The following is a 13709-nucleotide window of genomic DNA, read 5'->3' on the forward strand; positions in this document are numbered from 1 at the left end:
CCGGGCTCTGACGCTGGCAGAGACACCGAAGGACTATGGTGGGAGGGCTTGGTCATTACCCTTGCTATTAGTCTCAGGAAATAAGCAGAAGAGCCAAAGTACATGGATTCCCTTGACATGTTATGAGGCCACCAACATATCTATGTACATCTAAAACTTTTGTAGTTCAAAATTGTTTCAACAGTTACACTTTAGGGGGGAAGCCTATAATTCTGTGACTGCTTATGCAATAGTTCTTTCTGAAAGCATTGCACAAGGCCCAGGCCAGGCGCTGTGTGACAGTTCTTGTTCTTTTCCTTCCACGTGGGTCTCCTCCATGACCTTTATGGCCACTCTTCTGGGTTGGGTTCACGTGTCAGAAACCAGAGAAATAAGCCCCCTGTCCTAGGTCATGATTGAGGATGGGCTCTGTCTTCATAGTCCCTTATCTCTAAATGTATTACCATACATCTTACCCTGGCCTTCCCCAGAAGATTTCTGTCAGCCCCTGCAGCCTTCTGAGCACTCTCCTCCTCAGTTTGATCTTTCAGTGTCCGGAGAGGTTTCCTATGGCCACTGCAGCCTTCAGTACTAAATAAGACTCTATCTGACAGTGGTCCTGAAGAGACCCTCTTCTTTATGCTGCTTCTCCTGAAGACGGGCCTGCCTGGTGGTTTTGATTTTTGTGATTTTTGAAAAACTCCTATCTTTGTACCAGCTATGTATTAAAATGTCTTCCCATTCTCCACTTTATAAAAGCCATAACAAGTAGCAATTTGTTCCTGGTTTCTGAAAGCAATGATTACCACACTGTTTCCTTGCATTTTCTGTCTCCCCCACTAAAAAAAAAAAAAAAAATTCTATTGAACTAACTTATAAACTCACTGTTCCTGGTAGATTACATGTACCAAAACCATTTCAATTCTTCATTGATTAATGAAAAGACAGGGCCAGAAATTGGCAAGAGGATAATGGAAATAGAAAATCTCCTAGCAAAATTTTTTAAAAGAAATTATTATTATTTTTTATTTAGTTTCTCAGTACTCCTTAAAAGCTAGAAACTTTGGGCTGTCATCTAAACATTCTCTTGATATTGGGTAAAGTAGGAAGGCCTGTTCAACATAAGAGACTATACGCCTGTATATACCTAAAGCAGTTCATTCCAGGGACTGGGGTTCTGTTTACGTACAGTCAAAGCATATATAATTTAATTTCTAGTAGTTGTATTTTAAGTTTGCCTTCAGTCAAGTGACTGATTAAATATAAAAATTGTTTATGTCTCTTTATGTGTAAGTCTTCTAAAATTAGAATGAGTATGTGTGCACATTTGAGGAGAATACCTTTAGGATACTACTGGTGATTGATACAATTTTAAGTGACCTCCACAGACCACATACGTAGGCCAAAGGAGCTTCATACATTTCATGGAGTTTTAGAACATTCAAGTGCTGTGTGTTTGGTGTCTTAGGATGATACCAAGGCAAGGTGCTGAATATATATTTTTAATAATAAAACAACCGGCATTTTATCTATTCTGCAGAAGATTAGCATCAGACTTTTAAAAGCAGTAGGGGAGCATTTGGAGGTCTACTTGGGTCAGGGTCAAATAAACAAGCATTTTTTTTCAAAATTTTATTTACTGTCTTCCCTGTGCAAAGCACTGTGTTGACAGCAAGAGTTACAGAGATAATTTAATATTATCCTTCAGTTTAAGCTGATTACAGTTTAGTAGAAGAAACAAGAAGAACTAACTATGAGGTAAAAGAGAAGTACCCTGTAGGGTTACAAACTTCCATGGAAACAATGAGAGACATCCTATTAATTCCATTTGTAGTGATACCCAAAGCTACAAGGAGCCTGCACCTGAACTAAATCTGTGCCCCTCTCTTAGTAGCCTTCTCTAGCTTCGGGAGCTGGAAGAGGAGAGTACCACATTTCTCTTATCTTCTCCTACCCAACCAGCTTCTAGTCATATTTCCATCCTAAGTTTCCTGACCTATACAATTAATTCTAAAGAACTGAATTTGTACATCTGGAAATCCTGCTTAACTGGACACAGAATGTAGAGGATTAGATAGATCTTAAACTTTTTGTACTTTGTGGGCAAGACAGTGAATGCCTTTGCCAGTCAGCCAAGAGTATATCTCATATATATGATTTATATATACGATTTTACATTTATATATAAATTTTATTGTATTTTTCCCATTATCATTTGTCCCCCTTATGTCCTCTTCCACCTCCACCCACACCCTTCCCCGACACTGTTGTCCTTGTCCATGAGTCCTTTTTTTTTTTGTTTGTTTGATCCCTCCACCCTGCAATCCCCAACCCAGAGTCTGTCTCTGTTTTGCTTATTGGTTCAATTTGTTCATTAAATTCCACATATGAGTGAAGTCATAGGGTACTGTCTTTTCCTGACTGACTTATTTCACTTAGCACGATGTGCTCCAGGCCCATCCATGCTGTCACAAAGGGCAAACAGTATTCTGTAGTATTCAAGTACCATTCTGTGGAAATGTGCCATAGTTTTATCTACTCATCTACGATGGACACCTGGGCTGCTTCCAAATCTTCGCTATCGTAAATAGCACTGCAGTGAATATAGAGGTGCTTATATTCTTTCAAACGAATGTTTCAGGTTTCTTCAGATAAATTCCCAGAAGTGGAGTTGCTGGATCAAAAGAGAGTTCCATTTTTAATTTTTTTTTTGAGGTAACTCCATATTGTTTTCTACGGTGGCTGCACCAGTCTGCATTCCCTCTTGCATTCCCACCAACAATGCAAAAGGGTTTCCCTTTCTCCACATCTTCTCCAGCATTTGTATCATATATTTTTAAACAAATTCTTGAAACGAACTTGAAGATAATTAAAATTCATGATTTTGACAAAAGCACTTAGATTTTTAACTTGAGTTGACAAGTTAACCTCACATTCATTTACTGTGAAGTTAAAAGTGACAGGAGAGTGATGAACATGGGAGTGGCCTGTGGCCAAGATCTTAAGAATGATGTCATTTTGTTAAGCACTCTCCAAGGCACACCCTATGTCTACTAGCTACACAAAGCTTTCTGTCCCGTTACACTTCAGTGTCTTCTGCTTTCCTGATGGCCTGTTCACTCTCACTGCAGTCAGGTTTCACTGTCATTGGTTGCAGGTGTAAAAGAGGGCCAAACTAAAACTAAGTGAACAAGCACAGAGACCTGGAGGGAGTGGGATGAGCTGTGGATGCACCAAAGGGAGAGGAGGTCACAATTTCAGCTGGTTATTTGTACAGGTGCCCGGTTCTAGCTTTTTTTTAATGTTCTGTGTATTTATTCTAATATTTTTTGTTCTCCCCAATGTTTCCATCATTAAATTTCAAGAATTTTAATACAAATTTTATAAGACTTTTCATGTGTTTTGAAAACTTAAAAAAAATTATTTTTCTCTAAAATCACTGGTGCTGAAACCACCTTGGAGCCATTGGCTGCTCTGGGCTGTGGAGAGCAGGAAACGCTGGGGCCTGGCTTGGTTTTCCTCTGCAGGCACATGATGCTGGGAGTCAGGTGTCCTCTGGCCTAAAGTTTAATGGATGAACATTCTACTGAATTTTTTTTTAGGTTTTTTTTTTCAATTTTTAAATTATTTTATTGTTGTTCAATTCATTCTACTGAATTCTCACTTTGAGTCACAACAGCTTCTTCTCAGAGACAATGGGCCGGCCTCTTCTCTGGTAACTGGAGCTACTGACTTAGGACAGATATCATTCCCTAGGGGCCTTCGTACACACCTGTTCTTGGCTGCTTTGGCTCAGTGAATAAGTACTAACCTTGAAGGAGGCATAGCTACGCCTGAGCCACTTTAAAGTCTACTCAGTTTTGCTACCAAATATTACTGAGTGCTGTTAAAAATTAAGGTATTAAACTTGATCTATTGACCTTTCTAAATTTTCCATAATTAATGTATTATAAGATAAATCATAATCATAAATCAGAAAGATTTATACTCATAAATGATGATTATAAATTATAATCATATTCCTAGTACAAGGTTAATCTTTCCCTGATAAACTTACACTGGATAATATCTTATAATTTTCTGGTTTCTTGAACAGTGAAATAAATGGTGGTAAAATTTTAACTCAGCTGTTTTACCTGAAAAAATGTTCACAGGAAAATAAAAGTAAAAAATGTCCTCTTATTTTTGAAGTGAACTCTTCTCACGACTATCTAGGTTATGAAGAAATCAATGGAAATTAATTCAAAGGGGTTCCAGAGAAATTGGCAATTCAAAGGAATGCTTATTTTGTAATAAACCTTGGGCCACAGAGTACTATAAATCTTGCATTCATAACATAGGATCTCTTTTGCACTATAAATTGTTTCATTAAAGTGTTAGTGTGATGGGAAAATACATACACTTGAGTGATTAGATATGAGGGTTTCACACTCACGAGTCCGGCAGTCTGCATCTCACTCTGGTTTACATTTTCTCCCTCTGCCCCTAAGGTACTTATTAACTTCTGACATATTAGATAGCTTACCAACTTACGTTTATGCTTCGTCTCGTCCTCTCCTTGCTTAAATAAAACCCCATGCAGATAGAAATCTTTATCTCTCTTTTTCATTGATAAATTCCAAGCATCAACAATAGTGCCTAGGATGTCATAGGTGTTCAACAAACAGTTGTTAAATGAATAAATAAGAATAATGGGATATTTTTCATTTTTAGTATTTATAGAATTTATTTTTTATCGTTTATTCTATTACAGTTGTCCCAATTTTTTCCCCTTTTGCACCTCTCCACACAGACCACCCCTGTTGCCCACAGTCGATGCCCTCTCCATTGTCCATGTCCATGAGTCATTCATACATGTTCTTTGATAATTCCTTCCCCTTCCTTGTCAAATTGTTTATCTTTTCAAAGAACCAACTCCTGGATTTATTGATTCTTTGGATTGTTTTTTAGTCTCTATGTCATTTAATTCTGCTCTGATCTTGATTATTTCCTTCCTTCTACTCACTCTGGGCTTTGTTGTTTTTCCTCTAGTTCTTTTAGATGTAGAGTTAGGTTATTTGAAATGTTTCTTTAAGTTAGGCCTGTAATGCTATGAACTCCCCTCTCAGGACTGCCTTTGCTGTGTCCCATAGGTTTTGGATTGTTGTGTATTCATTTTCATTTGTTTCCAGATACTTTTTGGTTTCTTTCTTGATCTCATTGTTAACCAATTCATTTTTAATAACATGTTATTCCACCTCCATGTATTTGAATGTTTTTGAGTTTTTTCCTTGAGATTGATTTATAGTTTCAAGCCATTATGATCATGCTTGACATTATTTCAATTTTCTTGGATTAGTTAAGGCTTTGTGTCCTACCATGTGGTCTATCTTTGGAAATGATCCACATGCATTTTAAAACAATGTATACTTTGCTCCTTTGGGGTAAATTGTTCTATAAATATCTGTTAAGTCCATTTGATTTAGAGTGTTGTTCTGTGCTCCGATATCTTTGTTGAGTCTTTGTTTGGAAGATCTATCCGTTGTTAACAGTAGGGTGTTAAAACCCCCTACGATGACTATATTGCTGTCTATCTCCTTCTTAAGGTGCTGCAAGATTTTCCTATGTATTTAGGTGTTCCTGAGGTGGGTACATATATGTTTACAAGGGTTATATCCTCTTCTTGTACCACTCCCTTAAGTATTATGCAGTGACATTCTTTGTCTCTTGTTATGGCCTCTCTTCTGAAGTCTGTTTTGTCTGATATAAGTATTGCTACCCCAGCTTCTATTTCATATCCATTTGCTTGGAATGTTTTTCCCATACCTTCACTTTCAGACTGTGTAGATATTTGTCCTGAGGTGGGTCTCTTGTAGACAGCATCTATGTAGATCATCTTTTCTTATCCACTCAGCTACCCTATGCCTTTTGATTGGAGTATTTAATCCATTTACACTTAAGGTTATTATTGATAGGTACTTGTTCGTTGTCATTTATTCCCTTTGTACCTGTGTTCCTCTCTCTCTCTTTTTCTTAAAGCAGTCCCTTTAGCATCTCTTGCAGTGTTGGCTTGGTGGAGATATACTCTTTTAGCCTCCTTTTGTCTGGGTAGCTCTTTATTTTGCCTTCTATTTTACATGAGAGACTTGTTGGGAAGAGTCATCTTGGTTGCAGGCCCTTGCTTTTCATTACTTGGAATATTTTGTGCCAGTCCCTTCTGGCTTGTAGTGTTTCTGTTGAGAAATCAGCTGATGGCCTTATTGGAGCTCCCTTGTATGTTACTGGCTGTTTCTCTTTTGATGCCTTTAAGATCCTCGCTTTGTCTTTGAATTTTCCCATTTTAATTATGATGTGTCTTGGCGTGGGCCTCTTTGGGTTCCTCTTGATTGGGACCCTCTGTGCTTTCTGAACTTATGTGACTTTTTTCCTCACAAATTAGGGAAGTTTTCTGTCTTCATTTTTTCAAACAGGTTTTCTATCCCTTGCTCCTTTTCTTCTCCTCCCTGTATTCCTATGGTGCAGATATTGTTACATTTCATGTTGTCCTGAACCTCCCTTAAACTATCCTCATTCTTTTTGAGTGTTTTTGGATTGTTGCTCTGACTAGGTGTTTTTTCCTACTTTACCTTTCAGCTCACTGATTTGGTCCTCTGCTTCATCTAGCCTGTTTTTAATTCCTTCTCATGTATTCTTCATTGCAGATATTGTATTCTTAATTTCCTCCTGGTTTTTATTCATAGTTTCTATGTCCTTTTTTATGACATAGTTCCCACTAAGTTCCTTATAGCTCCCATAAAGTTTCCTGTAGTTCTCACTGAGTTTCTTGGGCATCCTTATAACCATTATGTTGAACTCTATGTCTGATAGATTGCTTGCCTCAATCTAACTTAATTTAGCCCTTTTTCTGGGGATTCCTCCTTTCTTTTTGTTTGGAGATTGTTTCTTTATCTCCCATTTTAGGTGGCTCTTTTTGTTTTTTTCTGCATCTCAGATTGCTCTGCTTTGACTCCCTGCCTTTGTGGTAGGAGTTCTGTGGGACTCAGTGGTGCAGTCTCTTTGATCTCCTGAGTTGAATGCTCTAGGCATGTCCTTTATTCAGCTTATGTGGGCTTTCTTGTTGTACTTGGGGTTTGATTATTGATGGCTCTTTTGTTGGTGAGGTCTCCCCTCCAGCTGGCTGACTGAGTCATAACCCCCACCATGTCTTGTATGGTGTTGCAGAGGTGCTGGCAGAACAAAGTAAAACCACTCAGAAAACCAAAACCACACCAGCAAAAATACTCCCTACCATATCAGCAATATCAACAGAAAATGAGCAAAGATTAATAAAGGTGGGAAGAGATTAAGAATATCATAAGATAGGAAAAAGAATATGAGATGACTAAAGGAAAGAAAAGATGATTTTGAGAGGAAAGAGGGAAAAGAAATAATAAGAATGGGGAATAGAAACAAGACACAGACTAGGAGAAAATAAAATTTAAACATACATGAAAATGGGAAGGGAGATGGCAAAATGGAGTAAAAAAGGGGAGAGTATAATATGAGGTTTGAAATAAAAATTTTAAAAGTAGTGAAGCAATATGAGCAAAATTGAAGAAAAACCACAATAGGGTCAATAACAATGACAGAAGAGCAAAGTTTAATAAAGGTGGAAAGAGAATATTATAAGAAAGAGAAAAGAGAATGTGTTGTCTATAGTAAAGAAAAATGATTTTGAGAGGATAGATAATGAGAAATAATAAAAGTAAGGAATAGAATCCAGGCCTAAAAGGGAAAAAATAAAATTCAAACCTCAAATAAGCAAGGGTGAGAGGAAGGCAAAATGGAGTAAGACAGGGGTAAAGTAACCTATGAGATTTGAAATTTTAAAAATAGTAAACAAATAGGAATAAAATTGAAGAAAAATAGCAATAACTGCAACATCCATGCCAAACAAGCAATGATTAATAAAGGTGGAAAGAAAATAAGAATATTATAAGAAAGGGAAAAAGAATGTAAACTGACTAAAGGAAAGAAAAATGATTTTGAGAGGATAGAGGAAGTAGAAATACTAAAAGTATGGAACAGGAACAAGGCATAGAAATAAAATCTTAAATGAAACTAAGAAAGGGAAGGAAGAAGGCAAAATGGAGTAAGACAAGTGAAGGGAACAATGTGAGATTCGAAATTAAAATAAAATAAAAATATAAATAAAAAGAATAAAAAATAAAAGACAAAAATAACGAATTAGTTGAAATACAACTGAAGAAAAAGAAAAAATGTTTAAAAGACTATGTGAGAGAAAAAAACAATACAAATACTGAAGAAGAACAAGATGGAATTAATCTCAACAGTCTGTTTGCCTTCTGTCTTCTTCTGGATCCTCCTCTGGCTTTTTATCAGCTCAAGGTCCAGAGCTGGGTCATCCAACTTCTGGCAGTACCACATGTACCACCTTCACCTGCCCCAAGTGGGGGGCTTCTATTTTGATCAGGAGGTTGGGACCCCTGGGTCTCCCCTCAGAGATACTGTTCAGTCTTCTGGAAAAATTGTGGGTGTGTTTCCCTGCCCCTGTGCCACCTGTCTTGGTCTGTTCCAGCTTATTTCCAGTAATGTATAGTTCTAATAAACTACCTATTTGTTTCAAGGGAGGGGCAAATCTGTGTAAGAAGGTCAGCTCTTTACCGCTTGGTGCTGATGGCAGCTCTGTGTGAGAGCCGAGGCTGGGCAGGGCCCTGATTCCCCTTTGCTGCACCGACTTCTGATCTCACAGCCTTGCTGGCCTCAGTGGAATAGGGCCCCAGGAACCAGTGTATTTTTGTCTCTCTGAGAGTTCACCTTTTGAAGTTTCTTTTCTTCTCTTCCTTCTGTGGTTATGCACCCTACAGGGGTTTCTTGAGCCTGTCCTGACTGTTCTGCCGAGCTTCCCTGTTGGACGTGGTGCTTGCAAATCCTGCAAAAGGTGGGGGCTCGGGTATGTCCTTCCCTTCCCAGAAGTTTGCACTGTGCGGGGGAAGGGGGTTCTGCCTGGCTGTCAATAATCTCAGGCATTCAACTCTCTCCCATTTAATTCCCAGCCCACTGCCCTAGCAGTAGACACAGTCCCGGACTCTGTTCTGCACAGGCCCCAGCTTGCTAGCTGTGCTGAGTTGGGGCCCAGATATCCCTTTGCTGTGCAACTTTCTGATGTCCCTGTCTAGCTGTACTCAGTGGGAGCAAACTGTGTTTTCGGTCTTGTCCCTTTGCTGGTAGGGCAGCTGAACACCTGGTCCCTGCACAGCATGATTCAACTCCCCCTTTAAAAGGTCTCTCTGTTCAGCCCCCACAGTACCGAGTTACTCTCTGGTTCTCCAGGCACACCAGCTCTCCAAAAATTCAGAAGTCTGTCACGGTCATGCTGGCTGAAGCCTGCCACTGCCCGACCCAGGTGTGGTCCCTGATCATTTTGGAACATAGAGTCTCTCTCTCTCTCTCTCTCTCTCTCTCTCTCTCTCTCTCATTCTCCTGGTTTCATATGAATTTTAGACTTTCAAGGCTTGTTTTTTAGATTATTTAGCATAGGCCTAGATCAGCGTAGTCCCACCAATAAGTCGATACCCACCGGTGGCCTCTATCCAATGTATCACAGTCTTTACACTCTGGCGTCATACACTGTCTCCAGCCCTTTGTGAGCTGTAGGAATTGTTGGAGCTACTGCTTTCCATGATTTTTCTCTTCTGAGCTTAGATAGTTTCTCTCATACATGTATAGATTAGTACTCAGCCAAATATTTAAATGAAGGGACCATTCTGCAGGTCTCTGAAGTGGTCTCACTCTGCTGCTTCCTTTCCTCCTCTACTCTACCCTACAAATGCTAGTTGTTTTTGTCCCTGAATCCTCATTTCTGTATATATCCTCAATAAAAAATAGCGGGCCTTGATAGGGTTGCCCCTCTCTGTGGTGTGACAAATCCCTCTGTGCAGTGCCCTCTGGCAATTGCATAACTTGCTTTGTCTGTCTCTTGCATAATGTCTGAAATCAGTTGTTTAATACATTTTGTTGAGTTTTCTATTTCTGGAGGAAGTGAAATTCCTGTCACGTTTAATTACTCATGAACAGAGTAGAAGTTGCCTTGCTAGTTTTTATAATTTTCATTTTTCAGCTCAGATTCCATTTATGTTCATCCATTGTAGTGGTTTTCCTTTAGTTCTTTGACATATTTATAGTATCTGTGTTAAATTTTTGTCTGCTGAATTCACCGTCTTGGGCACTTTAGGGTTGGTTTCCAGTGATTGCTTTTCACTTTACTATGTATCACAGTGTCTTAGTGTTTGTATGTCTAATGTTTCTTCATGTTGCTCATTATTGAAAAAAAAATTATAGAAACTCTGGATTACTCTTTTCTTTTTTACCAGACAGTTAAATTACTAATTAACCACATTGGACTTGTGCAGGTGTGAAATTATGCTTTGTTAGACTCTGGAAAGTCCAGGGTGTTTCTCAAACACCTCTTACTTGTAAAGTCAATCTTCAGATTATTTCCTCCTCACTGATATTTTAGGACTTGGTTTTAATTTGTTTTAGGGTACGTTTAAAGTCACCTTACTTTAGGGCTTTGTCCTTATTTCCAAAGTTGGCTTTTGATCTGTGCTGAATGTACATGGTATTAAGGAGGTGTTAATAAGATCTCTGTACTGACATTTTCCTGACAGTATAAAAACAATAAAGTAAAGTGATGTAAACTCTAATCAAAATATTTGCAAGTCTGTCTTAGGTAATAAGTAGTTTTGGGTAACCAGACCTCTGTGGTATGTTCTGGAAAAGAGCCTTTGTAGGTTGGCTGTGCTTTAGCTTGTTGGGACTGTATCCATTATCCTGGAAACAGCTCTTTTTATTTCTAGAATGTTTTTGAAATTAGACTATGAAATTTACTTTATTTTTAAAAAATTTGGTGAATGGTATTTTATTTAGTCATTTTTTGTTTACAACTGAAACTCTAGGAATTTAAAATTAACAACCTTGACAACAAGCTTCTTACACCAGAAAAAGTTTCAACCTCATGTTCCGCACGTTCTGCGGTGCTTTATTCAAATAAGCCTTCATGAGCTGGGTGGCATCCGGGTTCGCTGGGGTCCCCTTGCCCACAGTTTCTCTTGGGGAGACCAAGTACTCCCCGATCACATTTGCACTGCTGCCAGAGTATGGTTTCTGGGAAACTTTTGCTTATTTTTTTTGTGCAGCTTTTTTACTTGGCTTAAGCAGAATTCTCCTCTGAGAATTAAAGACAGTGTGCTTCCCACTGAACTTTTTCTCCAATCCAAGTACTTACTTACCAGACTTGGTTTTCTGGAAACATTTCAGTTGAGGAATGAGAACAGTCATAATAACTTTCTGACCTCCATAAACTTCGATTTCCTTGGCCGCTGTTCTATTCAGCTCCCCTCAGCTCAGCCATCAGGCACAAATTCATCTCCAGCTCCAGGAGAGCCTAAGAGATGCTGGACTAGAACTCACCTGGCTTTTTGCCACTGGGCTTCACAATCTTCATGCTATAACTGACTATGTCCTCCTTGTGGAGCACTGGCCTATGAAGAGAATTTGTTATTTTTATAATTTCTTCAGCAATGTATTGGATATAATGAGATATTAAGGTACTAAAAAGACAGCCAGTGAGGTTACATTTCATTTCATAATCCATTTCATCAACCCTGTCTCTTTAATATCACTCAACTGTATCCCATCCTCTCTACCTTCACTGCCACAGTCTCTGTCCAGGCTCTTATAATTACTTGGTTTACTGTCGTTGATCTCCTGGTATCCACATTGCAGCCATATAGAGTATAACAGCATTTTTAACATGCAAATGCCGTCACTTGGAGTGTAAAATCCTCCTCTGCATTAAGTAGTGGAAATTATTTATAGATGAAAGGAATGAGAGAGGGAAGAAAAAATGTCCTTGAAAAATAACAAAAAAATCATAACATTCTCAGCAGCTGGGTCTTTATTTCATGAATTATCTATTCCTAAGGTTACAGACTTCTCTTTATAAGCCACTCTTTGACTCGGTGAATTTTCCCATATTGTATGTCCCACTTCAAACCATCTTGCTCTCATCCGCTTTACTAAGTGTCTCCCTCACTGACACGTATCTAAATCTCTCATGTTGACAGCTCACTTTCAGCTTAATAACTTCCTAGACAGTTCACTGTGCTTTGGAGTTATCTTTCTGAAATACTGCCTTCTGATTGTCCCCCTGCCCTAACAGCACCCAAGTGACTGAGTACATCCTTCCACTATGTTCAACCTAGGTTTCCAGAATTAGATTTTCTGGAAATTAAAATATACTAGGTCTGTCCAGAAGGTATCCAGCCGTGTAAGATGAAAAAGACATTTACTGAAGAAGATACAAGATACAGGAAACACTGTACATAGGACAATGACACCTCAGCCCCTTCAAGGTAGGCAACTTGGGACTGCACACAGTTCCTCCAGTCGCCATGAGTGGCCGCATCATATTTTCCTGAATCTCATCAACACTCTGAAATCCCTGCTCTTTCAAAGGTGATTTTAGTTTTGGGAAAAGCCAGAAGTTGCAGGGCATCAAATCTGTGCTGTATGGGGGCTGAGTCACCAGGGTGATTTGATGTTTTGCCAAAAAACTCTGCATGAGACATGATGCATGCATGCGTACATTATTGTGAGGAAGCTGCCAATCACCATGGCCCATAGCTGCGGCCTTCTGAATCATCCGAATAGTTTCCACGCAGGAATGTTCAAGCTTACTGCAAAATTTGTTGCAGATTTGTTGTTCTACTTGCTCATTTTGATTTGGACAGCCACACAGTACACATGCTCACTCAATGGCGTCTACTGCCCCCACTAACTAGTACAGTGAAGTCACCATTGTTCACACATGTGCATTCCAGTCCACTCTCCTTGACTGCCAGCTTACATAGATATAATGCAAACCATTCTCACTATGTTAATAATGGCTGGACTTTTTCCATACAGACTGTGTATTTCTGCATAGTTTGGCCAGGGGAACAAAACCCAGCTAAGATACCAGCTATCTTTTTTCCCCAGCTAACCCTACAACCCAGGCATGTGCCCTGACTGGGGACCAAACCCAGGACTCTTCACTTTGCTGGAGGATGCCCAACCAACTGAGCCACACTGGTCAGGGAGAACTTCCATATTCTTGGTCTTTACTTTAATGAGTCATAAATGGTTTCACTCGCCAGAGGCCTCCCGTATGATGCCAGCATCGGTTTTACAAGTTAATGATGGGATAGAGAATTGTAAGGCACCTAACGGCTTTCCCCAGGTCAGTGTGTCCTAAATCAGCCTCCACTTCCTTCTGCCATCCTTCATTTACATGTCCAACACTCCCCCAAGTAAGGCTAATTTTCACTAATTTTTTCCTAATTGTGGTAAATCAGATCTCACCCTCTGGAGGCTGTAAGCTAATGCGGTTACAGCCGGGAATCTCTTAACAGTCTCTCCTGGACATCATCGTCTTTCTGCTCTGACATTGTTCAGTGAGGCTCTGGGTGGGGAAAGGATTATGTTGAAATGTCTGGTTCAAAATCACTTTAATTCTTACTTTCCTAAACTCAGTAGTATTGACAATCTTTCCCCTTCTCTCCCTTTATTTTTCCAGGTTAACTCTTTTTTAGCAACTCTTTCATGATACAGTGGGGTAATTAATTGGAAGTACAACGTTGCTGACTAAATACCAAAACGAGCTTTTTCTAATTATCCCATTTGTGAAAATCCAGTTACCACATTTGGGT

General features: G+C 39.1%; 1 pseudogene; it reads right to left on the reverse strand.

Annotated features, from left to right (window-relative positions):
- Positions 1-10898: 10898 nt before the first annotated feature.
- LOC112314715 (small ribosomal subunit protein eS7-like) lies at positions 10899-11614 on the reverse strand (annotated as a pseudogene).
- Between the last annotated feature and the right edge of the window lie 2095 nt (positions 11615-13709).

This window comes from Desmodus rotundus, chromosome 1, assembly GCF_022682495.2.
Source record: "Desmodus rotundus isolate HL8 chromosome 1, HLdesRot8A.1, whole genome shotgun sequence".
Classification (NCBI taxonomy): domain Eukaryota; kingdom Metazoa; phylum Chordata; class Mammalia; order Chiroptera; family Phyllostomidae; genus Desmodus; species Desmodus rotundus.